Raw genomic sequence first — 13,618 nt, forward strand, 5'->3', positions numbered from 1 at the left:
TTCTTTTTGAAAGAAATGTTGATTAGGTATTGCCTCTCCAAACATAAACAAAGCCTCCAGTACTAACACAACAAATTTACACATTAGCACAAATATGAATCTACTCATGGGCTCATAGCCAACACAGAACCAACAGTAAGAACATAATTAAGAGCATCTATAGACACAAGAATTGAAACAATTCCATTGCTAAAATTTTCACCATTTTTTTTAGTTCAGGAAGATTATTAAAGTGAAGAGACAGCAAGCTCGAACCATAATTCTGGTCCTGCCACCACTACTTCCTGAAAGCTTCATTTATAAAATACTTAATACCTCAATCCATTCAGCCGAAAAATCACAGAAGGGAAAGCGGTAAAGTTTGACGCGTCCCCCAGTGGTGCAAACAGCAAGCAAACAACTGCACGATTCATAGCAAAATGTAGAATTAATTCAGGGAGGCAACTTGCATTGCATACTCAAACAAAAACTTCGATCAGGGGTAATGGTATCAGTACCCAGCATTGCTAGCAAGACCTGCAGGAGACCAGGAAATTGACCTAACACATGGCCGTGTATCTCGCGACACATGCATCGGCAACAAGCACCTAGAGAGAAAATCTATCCCTGTGACAAAATGAAAACAAAATCAAATGCAGTGACCTGAGAAATTAAAAAGTACTTGAAACCTCAACTCAAAATTAATTTTCATTTGCACTGTAAAACCACAAACCCAGAAATCCAAATGGAATCCAAATTGTGTACATACATACATACAATGAGCTCATTCAAAACTATGAAATTCATTTTTTAATATGATTCTACGTACCTCCAGCATTTATGACACCAATGGAAAAAGGCTTGCTTGGGAGAACAGAAATTACACCTCGACATCCAGCTCCAGAAGGTTTAGCAGGATTCTAACCAAGTGAACAACAAGCATATACCAGTGATTCGAAGGCTAAATCAAACAGTATAAAATTAAATCCTAATTTGAAAAAACAAATAAAAAGTAAGGTAATATGAATTATATAGACCAACTACTATAAGATTCTCTATCAAATTCAAATCAGACCCTGTATTGAACTCTGACATAAAACAGCTTCCAGACCAGTTATGAAGATCAGGTAGATTAAAATGTAAGCATAAATTTGGCGTTTAAAATTCAATAGCAATGAAAAAATCTTCGGCTAAAAAATAAGCATGCTATTCAGAAATATTATTACATTATATGCAATCAATTGATTTAGTAGTTGTCTTTCCTAAGTCATGGGATCAGATCCCATCAGGTGGATCACAGAATACTGGACTCAGAATCAGTGGTTATTGATTCTTGTTCATGTCAGTGCATGGTTAATAATGTCATCTGCATAATCCTCACACTAACAGAATCACTTGACAGCCCAAAATTCTTGATCAACTAAAAACTCAGCTAGAACAGATTGAATGCCAGGATACTTCTGAACTTGAGCAATTTCAATGTTGAGACTCAAATGCTATACATCGTATCAGTAAAATTGCATCAAAGCAATTCAATACTAAAATCAGCAAACTTTGAAAAGTTAACAATTACCAGGATCGTAACGAGGCTACCAGAAGCGACCGCCACCAGATTCTCTTCGGACCAAGCAACAGCGTTCGGATAACAAGGCGCTGATACGAGCACCGCTTCTTGGAAGCGGGAAGACATTGTTGAAGAGAATTGAAACAGAAAGCAGAGCGACGTTTGATTATTTTGGAGTGAAGCGGATTCGATGCTTCGACCTAATTTGTGAAACAGCTCGAATAGTTCAAATCGAATTACACCATATAACCTACATATATTTGTATTTCCTAGACTAGACTAGAAGACTAAAAAAAATCTTCTATTTTATATTATTAAAAAAATAAAAATATTTATTTTTATGTGGATTTAGGGATTTCTCGCTTCGAGGGCAAAAACAATGGATATTGAGGAAGCAACAAGCAATGAAGAAATGAAGTTGAAACATTAGTCAATCACATGCATTACCCAATTTAGGGGTGAATAGAAACCAAAGCCAAATCAAATAGTTGGTTCGGTTTTTAGTCGATCGATTTAGATTGGTTTTAAAATTAATCATATCGAAAAAATTGGTTTTGTTCAAAGTTTTGGTGAATAATCCTAACCGAACCTATTTTATAAATATATAATATTTTTAATTATAGACATATTATTTTATTTTATGTCATATAATTGATATTATGAAAGTTTGATGATTGGTATTGGTGGCACATTTTATAAAGCTAAAAAAAATTTGACCATTATCTCGTTCGATCTTCAAAAGTATTTATTGATCTTCATGATGTTTTTGGAAAAGGTTAAAAACCTCGAGCAAGAAATCTTGGATGCGAGTGAATTTACTCTTACCAAATACCCAAGTTGGATAAACATAAAAGATAAATGTCTTTCTTTCTTTAAAGTGTGATAATGGATGACATTGAAGCTATTTCTAAAAGTTGAACTATTGAAAACTTATATTTATCTATTTATAATAGCTAGTTTTGAAATTTTAAATTATGATTATAAAAAGTCAAAATATTTTATTTAAACAAAATTAAAATTTAAAATTGAACATCCAAAGGTTCGCGACGGTATTGAAAAAGCCGTCGCTATATTAAACGGTGATGTTTTTAAAAAACCGCCATTTAAGAAGCGACGGTTTGTAACCATAAAATGCATAAAAAAACTACTACGCAAAAATTAAAATTATGTAGTAAATTTTCGGGGAAAAAAAAATTAAAACCTGATTTGCACGAAGATATGCAGTTCCACGTCACGCTGGAAGATCGTACCGACGAGCAAATCTACGAAATAAATACGAAAAAATGTTAGTACAAAATTAAAAAATCGAAACTTCGAAACATTGATAGAGTTTAACTACTACTAGAGATAGACGAAAAATCGTTTAAGAGAAAATGTCTGCGAACCTCGGAATATATAGAATTATAGCGACGGTTTTTAATAAAACCGTCGCTATATAGCCACGGTTCAACCAAAACCGTCGCTATAATAGCGACAGTTTTGATAAAAACCGTCGCCGATCTAGAACGGCGACAGTTTTTGCAAAACTGTCGCCATAATAGCGACGGTTTTGAAAAACTGTCGCCGTTGCATAACCGTCGCTATTATGGCGACGGTTTTTCAAAACCGTCGCTATTATAGCGAGGGTTTGAACTTTTTATTAAAAATGTCGCTTGTCAAATTAAGAGACGGTTTCCTAAAACTGGCGCTACAAAATAACGACGGGTAGAATACAAGACCGTCGCATAATGCGACGGGTAAAAAACCTGTCGCACAAAATAACGACGGGTTTATCAAAGTCGCAATATTAGCGACAGTTTATGAAAAACCGTCGTTATTTTAGCGACGGTTTTATTTAAAACCGTCGCTATATAGCTAGCTAGCTACTTTAAGAGTTCCTTCCTTGTCATGGCATATCGATTAAATTAATGATCCATCCTTTACCATAAAAAACATTGGGTTTAGCGATGATTTTATATTCCATCATTAAATCTATTGATCCACCGTCATTGATTTATTGCGACGATATTACCAAAAAAATCGTCAAATTCACGATAATATACAAAAAATCGTCGTTAATCTAACGACGATGTTCATGGTAAGAACCGTCGCAATTAGCGACACTATTATGAAAATAAAACCGGCTTATATTAAACTATTGTGAAAGGTTTAATGACCGTTTGAATTAAAATCATCGTTATTTATCGACTTTTAATTAAAAACCATCGCAAGATTAGAGATGAAATTTAATAAACCGTCAGCTAATTTTGTGCTTTTTTTAATAACTAAATTGTCGTTATTAATAAATTTTTTCTAAATTAATTATTTTTTTATAAAATATTTTAAAATAATTAATCTATATTTAATGCTAAAATATTTTTTTACTAAATCCGTCATTAAGTATCGGAGATTTTAAGAAATCCTTCACAAAATTTCGTATAAAATTAAAAATTTGAATTTTCTACGTAAACAAACAATTAAATTCTGTCACTATTTATAGACGAAAATTATATCTTGAAGAAAAGTTATGCCTATTTATAGAATACAAGTCTAGGAATTTAGAAGAAGTTAGGTGTATTTTATTTTTTTTAAAAAAAATCAATGAAAATAATTTAAAAAATTATCGTTTTTTCATATGCTTATGACTTAATTTCACCCAAAGAAGATAGGAGATGATGTTAATTCTTTAGGAATTAAAAACATTTATAAAAATAATGCATGATTGCCCACCATATAACTCCAATTTTAAACTTATTTTTATGTAATTAATTGTTAGAATTAGTAAGTATATGTGTTTGAATAATTATTTAAAATTATTGATGTGACGTAATGAATATATTAAAACTTAAATAAATTATTATTATATTGAAAATATTTATATCATTTGAGATACTTCTTTACCATTGCATTTTATATTTTTGTTTCCAAATTTTAAAAAATAAATATAAATATTAAACATGACATTGTGTTGAACTTAATCCATTCTCCATAAGTTGAAGACGATGATCATCATCCTTCATGCACTTGACTTTTTATTTCTCTTCCCTAAAACTGAAAAAGGATGGTGTACGAAAGATTAATTAGTGAGGTGGGTGTTGAAAATTGTTCAAAATTATTAAAAATAGAAATGTCAAAAGACAAGTGTAAAAAGAGAAAAAGCAGAGGAGATAATAGAATTAATAGTAAAAAGAGAACAGACTATTCTATTCTATTTTTGTCTTCCTTCAAAAGTTTGTGACAAAATTCAAATGTCACGATGATTATATTTTGAATGTTGAAAAGGTATTTCAGTATCTAAAAATAATGAAGAAAACATAAGACAACAAGCAACTAAATATTTCTATATCAAATCTCTCCAACTATCAAATTTTTGAAATATAATTTTCATGTTATGTGGTATTTTCAGTTTTGTTATACGAAGAATCCTATTTGCATTGGAAAACTCGATACCAATTTTATAGAGGTATGGCTTTAAGGGCAATAGATAATTTTTGTGGTTCAAGACATTATCCACTTTATATATTTTTTAAATTATTTTTGTGCGTTAAATGTTAAGAGTTTTTCTCAACAAAATCATATTTCCACACATCCATGAACATGAGAAACATTAATATGCAGAAGCGGATCTAGCGTTACCTCCGTCTATCGAATAATTTGTAAGTATTTTGTTTTCTTCTGATTGAAGCCTTCTAAGCACTCCAATTCTCTGTAGATGGTGTATTTTTGTTCTTCTGAGGTGTGTGCTTAGGGACCTCAATCACTGCTATTTATAAGCATTTCTCATACAATCAATGAGTTGATCGAGGGCTCGAGAGTCAAAAGAAGAGGCGCATGTGTGTCTCAATTTTCTAAAGTTGAGGCGACGTATTGTCAAAAAATGCAGGGTTCTGGTCGTTGTTATTTCCTACACGTTTGCTCTTCTTTTGATTTTTTCTTACATTAAATGCTTAAAAATTCCCAAGGTGCTTGGATTTCAAGGTTAAAGCCATGGAGACGGCCCTGCTTCACTTTCTTTGAAGAGCAAGGCTAACTCCATATTTCTAAATCTCTCCAAAATTTAGAATTCTCTCTCAAAAACCTTGATTGACACTAATCCTAGATAACACTATATGATACGATGTCAAAAACACATATAAATTGGGACGCAAGAAAACACAAAAATGGCCACGTAAAATTTATCCAACAAATGACAGATTAACGTGGGGATAATTTAGCAAGGGAAAATAAAAGAAATTCATATTTAGTTAATTTTTGCTTCTACTATACCATCACAAGTCACTAATGGAATGATGAGCCAATGATCTTAGAATACGATAAAGATCATAATTCAAAACAAACATAGAAAAAACCAAGACTAATTCGTAGACCCGAATATATCAAACAAGAAGTAAAAAAAAGAAAAGAAAAGGTTTTTGAAGCCATACTGATACCCCAGGGATGAGCCCATCAAGATCTGGCCCAAACTCCTGGCACATATCTAAGGCCCACAGGTTAAGGCCCACAGGTGACCCAGGTATTCTCTTATAAATACCAGGTTCGAGTGTTCAGTTTATTCATTCACTATATTGTTTTCAGCAGCGCCCTTAGCTGCTACCCTCATATATCCTCAGTCAATGACTTGAGCGTCGGAGGGGCTACGCCAGGACACCCTCCTGGCCCTCTTCTAACGATCCTATTTGTGATTTTCAGGCCCAGGGTGATTTCAAAGCCCATGTCTGAACTAGTGACGCTTGCGTGGATCGGACCCTAAATTTCCCGTGAGTATCACTTGGCGTCGTCTGTGGGAATACTTGAGTTGAGACGTAGAGATGGTAGGCAGGAGAGGAAGTAGAAGAGCTACCTCAGCATCATCGCGTCCTCAGGGGAGACCCGAACAGTCTCATGTTGAGACAAGACATGAACAACCGCGTCTGGAGACGAGACAGGAACAACCTCGTCAAGAGACAAGAACTGAGCAGTCCCGTCACGAGACGAGGGTTGAGCAAACCCGTCCTAATGAGAACGTGGGAAACTTGACCCTGGAACAGTTGGGCCAATTCATCACCCGTACAGTGGATGAGGCCATGAGGAGGAACCAAGAGTCCATGGGTGCTGGGGAACAGGCCCCCCGTCAGGAGCGTGAGGAAAATGTTGAAGTCCACCACAGTAGGGTGGAGGAGACACAACCCATACAAAGTGGAGAGATTAGTGAGATGGGGGAGATGTGGAAGGAGATACGGAGGTTGAGGGAGCAGGTAGGGAGTAGGGCGCCGGTACCCAAGAGAGGGAGCCCTTTTTCACTAGCCATATTGGAGGAAGGGCTTCCTCCGAATTTCCGACAGTCAAACGTTGGAGAGTATGACGGACATACGGACCCCGAGGAACACTTGGGGAGATTTGAAAATGCGGTGTTGTTGCATCAATACTCAAGTGCAGGGTGTTTCTGGGCACGTTGGTGAGGTCAGCCCAGCAATGGTTTAATACCCTGCAGCCCAACTCCATACAGTCTTTCGAGTATTTTGCTACAGCTTTCTTGCACCGATTTGCCAGCAACAAGAGGCACCAGAAAAATTATCTGAGCCTGTTTGTGATGAAGCAGCAGGAGGCGGAAACTTTGCGAGAATTTGTCCAGCGCTTCAACAGTGCAGCGCTAGAAATACCAGCGGCTACTCCGGACATAATGATAAGTGCCTTTACACAAGGACTGAGGGGAGGAGAGTTTTTTAAGTCGCTGGTCAAGAAGCCTCCATCAAGCTATGATGATTTGTTGGCTCGAGCTGAGAAATATGTAAACTTGGAGGATGCTCAACGGTACAGAAGGATAAAAAACCGGCCCGGAAGAAGTAGGGTGGAGGGAGCCGAGAGAGGTGGAAAGAAGAGGGGTGCAGGGGATAGAGATGAGGACAAAACCAGAGGTAGAGGACAATTCTCATCACATGTTCCTCTAAATAGGAGTCGGGATAAGGTGATGGAAGTGAGGGAGTCGGGGGAGAAGTCAGAGAGGGTTGAAAGCAGTGCTCGGCCTCCGTCGTGGGGTAGACAATAAGGGTCCTCGTCCGGGAGTGAGCTGAGATCTCGCCTGTCTTCTAGGCGAGGTCGAGGCCCTCCATGGATACATCCGAGGATCGAAGAGCCGAGGAGAGAGGGTCGAGGTCAGGATGTCCCTCGGGAGCCCACTGAACCGAGGAGGGGAGCGAATGAGGATAACCACCCCACGAGAGGGATGATTCATATGATCTCGGGGGGTGCTACTGATGGGGATTCCGGGCGATCACGGAAGGCGCATGGGAGGAGGTTGGAGAATTTCGAAATATCGAGGAGTGCAAACTTACCCCAGGATCCTGTCATCAGTTTTGGACCGGATGACCTCCGAGGCGTTGTGGCTCCTCATAACGATGCCTTGGTGGTAACAGCCACCGTTGCCAATTATGATGTGGCACAATTTTTTATTGATAATGGAAGCTTTGTTAATATCCTGTTTAAGAGCACTCTGGATCAGATGAAGGTGGAAGGATTTGAGTTTGAGTCAATCTCCACTCCTCTATATGGATTTGCAGGACATGCCATCCTGCCGCTCGGCCAAATTGTCCTCCATCTATCTTTGGGACATGAGCCTCGGCGGGTAACAAAGATGACGACATTTACTGTAGTGGACACCCCATCCGCTTATAATGGAATTTTGGGGCGACCAGCCTTAAAGGATTTCAGAGATGTAGCGTCCACCTATCATCAGAAGTTGAATTTTCCTGTAGGGAAGGAGGTTGGAGTCTTGTGCGGGGACCAGAGGGTCGCACATCGATGTTATGAAGCGATAGTGAAAGAAGAGGGGAAGAGGGCATGTGTGGAGGTTAATATGATTAGAAGGGGGCGAAGCGGGTTGCCCGTAGTAGTGAGGGAAGTTCATGAGGTGATGGATGAGAAGCCGGAGATCGTGACATTGGGTCCCGACAAGAAGACGCTAAGAATAGCCCCTGACCTTGACCCAGAGGTAAGGGAAAAACTTATTACTTGTTTACAAGCTAATCTCAACAGGTTCGCTTGGTCAGCCCAAGAACTCACAGGGACGAGTCCAGATGTAGCAGAACATCGGTTAAACATCTTACCGAATTCTCGTCCCGTGAAGCAGAAGAAAAGACACTTCGGGCCCGAGAAAGACATGGTTATAAAGAAGGAGGTGGGAGAGTTGCTCAGTGCTGGACACATTAGAGAGGTACAATTTCCTACTTGGCTCTCGAAGTCGTTCTTGTTCCGAAAAGTTCAGGAAAATGGAGGATGTGTGTGGACTTCAGAGATCTCAACAAGGCATGTCCTAAAGATTGTTATCCTCTGCCTCGGATAGATCAGTTGGTGGACTCCACAGCCGGACATCAGTATTTGTGCATGCTAGACGCTTATCAGGGGTACCATCAAATCCCCTTGGCTGTGGAGGACCAGGATAAAGTGAGTTTCATCACCTCTGAAGGAACTTTCTTTTACGTGGTCATGCCCTTCGGACTCAAAAATGTCGGAGCCACGTATCAGCGATTGATGGATAAAGTCTTTTCTAAGCAGGTGGGGAGGAATGTGGAAGTGTATGTAGATGACATCATGGTAAAGTCTAAAGATTCAGCCCTGCTCATACCTGACTTAATGGAGACCTTTTCCACCCTCAGGTACTATGGGCTGAAGTTGAACCCTTAGAAGTGTATATTTGGAGTGAGGGGTGGGAAGTTTCTGGGCTATATGGTGACAGAGAGGGGGATTGAGGCTAACCCTGAGAAAGTTCAAGCTATCCAAGATATGGTCCCTCCTTGGGGGCCCAAAGATGTTCAGCAGTTGATAGGGAGGATTGCTGCGCTGGCACGTTTTATCTCGAGGTCTGTCCACAGGAGCTTACCCTTTTTCCGGACCTTGCGAAAAGCAAAAAAATTTGAATGGGGGCCGGATTGCGAGAAGGCTTTCACAGAATTGAAGGAGTACCTGGCCGAGCTTCCCGTCCTGGCCAAATCGGCAACGGGTGAGCCTTTATGGGTATATTTATGCGCTACTGAAGGGGCTGTGAGTTCAGTCCTTGTTAAGCTGGATGGATCAGTTCAGCAGCCGGTGTACTATGTTTCGCATGCACTTAAAGGGGCAGAGATCCGATACTCAGGGTTGGAAAAATTGGCTTTGGCTTTGGTAATGACAGCAAGACGCTTGAGGCCCTACTTCCTATCCCATCCGATTGTGGTGCTCACTAACAGTCCATTGGGCAGAATCCTAACTCATTCGGATATGTCTGGCCGCTTGATCAAGTGGACTACTGAGCTAGGGGAGTATGACATCCAGTATGAGCCAAGAACATCTATTAAAGTACAAGCCTTAGCCGATTTTCTGGCCGAGACCGTGCATCTTGAAAATGAAGACCCTTGGAAGGTATATGTTGATGGTTCATCTTCTAGAGAGGGAAGCGGGGTGGGAGTGGTACTGATTTCACCAGCTGGGGAGGAAGTGAAGTTGGCAGTTAGGTTGGATTTTCGGGCATAAAACAATGAGGCAGAATACGAGGCTGTGTTGGCAGGACTGCGAGCAGCCAGAAACGTGGGAGCTACCCGGGTACTTATCTTTTCTGACTCACAGTTGGTAGCACAGCAGATGAAGGGAACGTATGATGTGAAAGATGAGAAACTTATTGAGTATGCTCAAGAGGTGGACATAGTCAGAGAGAAATTCACGGAGATCACATTTGAACAGATCCCCAGGAAAGAAAATGAAAAAGCAGACACTCTAGCCAAAATGGCTTGGACAATGGGAAGCTGGAAGACTAGAGATGTGGTATTTCAAATTGAACTCACACCTCAAACGAGTTCACCTGCAGTTGAACAGGAGGAGGAGGATTGGAGAACTGCTATACTTGATTACTTGAAGGAGAGAAAACTTCCTGCTGACCCTAGGGAGGCTCGTAAGTTGAAGATAAAATGTTCACACTATGTAATGGTAGGGGACGTGTTGTTTAGAACGTCTTTTGCAGGACCGCTCCTTCGGTGTTTGAGTTACCGAGAGGCTGATTATGTGCTCCGAGAAGTTCATGAGGGGTGTTGTGGAAATCATTTGGGAGCTTATGCATTGGCGAGGAAGGTGCTTCTCGCCGGTCATTCTTGGCCATCAGTGCTACATGATGCTCAAGAGTTAGTGATGTCTTGTGATAGTTGTCAACGTCATGCGCGGTTGAATCACCGATCGGCCGCGATGATGAAGGCTGTCATGGCCGCCTGTCCCTTTGACCAGTGGGGAATGGATATCGTGGGACCTTTTCTTATAGCTCCTGCTCAGAAAAAATTCCTACTGGTAGCTGTTGATTATTTTTCAAAATGGGTGGAAGCAGAGCCTTTGGCCAGAATCACTGAGAATGACGTCCTGAAATTCTTGTGGAAGAGTATAGTATGCAGGTACGGGGTACCTAGGAGGCTGATATCCGATAATGGGAGACAATTCCAAGGGGCTAAAATTGAAGCTTGGTGTAAAGAAATGAAGATCCAACAGGTCTTTACCTCTGTAGCTTACCCGCAGTATAATGGCCAGGTGGAGGTGACTAATCGGACGCTGGTGCAGGGTCTGAAAGTTCGACTGGGCAAAGCTAAAGGCAATTGGGTGGATGAGCTACCAAGTGTCTTATGGGCATACCGAACCACTCCAAGAGAAAGAACCAAAGAAACTCCTTTCGTTTTGGTTTATGGTACTGAAGCAGTGCTCCCGGCTGAGATCGGGTTGGAATCGGCGAGGGTGATGTTTTATGACGAGGACAATGGTGCGAGACGCGCTACTGACCTTGATCTGTTGGAGGGAAAGAGAGAGTCTGCCAGCATTCAACTGGAAGCTTATAAGAACCGCATTGCACAGTCTTATAATCGGAGAGTCGTGCAGAGAAACTTTCAGGTGGGTGATTTGGTCCTGAGGAAGGTGCAAGAAGAGCAGAGGGGAAAATTGGACCCAAAGTGGGAGGATCCCTTCAAGGTGGTCGAGAGGCTGAGCTCTGGAGCCTATTACTTAGAGAATGCATAAGGCAAAGCTTTGAAGAGGCCTTGGAATGCTTATCACCTTAGGAAGTATTATTCTTGATTCTGTCATCGATGTATTTTATTTCCTGAATTTTCCTATGTAATCCATTGGAATTCAATAAAATCAAGTTCTTCCTTTTAGTTCATGAATGTTGTTGTATTGTGAGAGTGATAAAATAATTTTATTTTTCTACTAAGGCATCGCCTAGTAGAGGAGCAGAGTGAAGAAGAAAAATTTTATTTTCCTACTAAGGTATCGCCTAGTAGAGGAGCAGAGGAGAAGAAAAATTTTATTTTCCTACTAAGGCATCGCCTAGTAGAGGAGCAGAGTGAAGAAGAAAAATTTTATTTTCCTGCTAAGGTATCAGCTAGTAGAGGAGTTAGAGGTTGAGGGTGTTGATTTTTATTTGCCTGCTAAGGTATGACCTAGCAGAGGAATTAGAGTGTGGTAACGTTGATTTCTATTTTCCTGCTAAGGTACTACCTAGCAGAGGAGTTAGAGGTTGAGGGTGTTGATTTTTATTTGCCTGCTAAGGTATGACCTAGCAGAGGAGTTAGAGTGTGGTAACGTTGATTTCTATTTTCCTGCTAAGGTACTACCTGGCAGAGGAGTTAGAGGGTGGAGGTGATGAACTTTATTTTCCTGCTCAGGTGTCACCAAGCAGAGGAGTTAGAGTGTGGTGATGTTGATTTTTATTTTCCTGCGTAGGTGTCACCTAGCAGAGGAGTTAGAGGGTGGTGAGGTTGAATTTTATTTTCCTGCTAAGGTCCTACCTGGCAGAGGAGTTAGAGGGTGGAGGTGGTGAATTTTTATTTTCCTGCTGAGGTATTATCTAGCAGAGGAGTTAGAGGGTGAAGGTGTTGGTTTTTATTTTCCTGCTCAGGTGTCGACTAGCAGAGGAGTTAGAGCGTGGTGATGTTAATTTTTATTTTCCTGCTGAGGTATTATCTAGCAGAGGAGTTAGAGGGTGAAGGTGTTGATTTTTATTTTCCTGCTCAGGTGTCGCCTAGCAGAGGAGTTAGAGCGTGGTGACGTTGATTTTTATTTTCCTGCTGAGGTATTGGCTAGCAGAGGAGTTAGAGGGTGAAGGTGTTGATTTTTATTTTCCTGCTGAGGTATTACCTAGCAGAGGAGTTAGAGGGTGAAGGTGTTGATTTTTATTTTCCTGCTCAGGTGTCACCTAGCAGAGGAGTTAGAGCGTGGTGACGTTGATTTTTATTTTCCTGCTCAGGTGTTACCTAGCAGAGGAGTTAGAGGGTGAGGATGTTGATTTTTATTTGTCTGCTAAGGTATCACCTAGCAGAGGAGCTAGGGTGTAGTGACGTGAAATTTTATTTTCCTGCTAAGGTGTCACCTAGCAAAGGAGTTAGAGGGTGGGGATTTTATTTGCCCTAGCGGGTTAATAATATCAGATATAAACTCGGAATAAATCATAAATGTGAATGCAAAATACTCAATGTTGCGTAAAAGGAGTTCGTACATGCCGAAAGTGTGCAAAAGGAAATAACCAAATGTAAACGTCGCAAAATTCACATAGTTCTACGGAAAGTAAAGCAATGCAGAAAATAGCATAAATAAAGGATTTCGATCTAAGAATCAGGGGGGAGACTCGATATGAAGCCCTCCAGGTCGATGAAGTCAGTAGGGGCGTCTGGCGGAGGATAGCCCTGAGTCTTGAAGAGGTCGATTGCACCCTCGAAACACACTCTCAAGTAGTGAAAAGCTTTCGGACCACAGATCTCGACAAATTCTTCGGATTTGAGAAATTCCTCTTTGAATGAGGAGGCTTCTGCAACATGTCGTGCCTTGGCGTCTTTAAGCTCAGCCTATGAATTCTTTAATTATTTCTTCAGCTTCTGGATCTCTTTAGCTTGATCCTCTATCAGCCGCTGAGACTCCTGCTTCTGTTTCGAGAGCTCGCCGTACTCGATCTGGGACTCCGACAATTGAGCTTGAGACTCCGAAAGCTCATTAGCATGCGTCACTTTCATCTCGTCAATAGTAGTCTGGAGCCGTTCGCGGAGAGGCTCGCCCTCGCGTGATTCTTGATAGGCGTCAGATCGAGTGGCCTTAACACGCTCAGCCACCTCCCCGACGTAC

The sequence above is a fragment of the Primulina eburnea genome, chromosome 1 (assembly GCF_022965805.1).
Source record: "Primulina eburnea isolate SZY01 chromosome 1, ASM2296580v1, whole genome shotgun sequence".
NCBI lineage: Eukaryota > Viridiplantae > Streptophyta > Magnoliopsida > Lamiales > Gesneriaceae > Primulina > Primulina eburnea.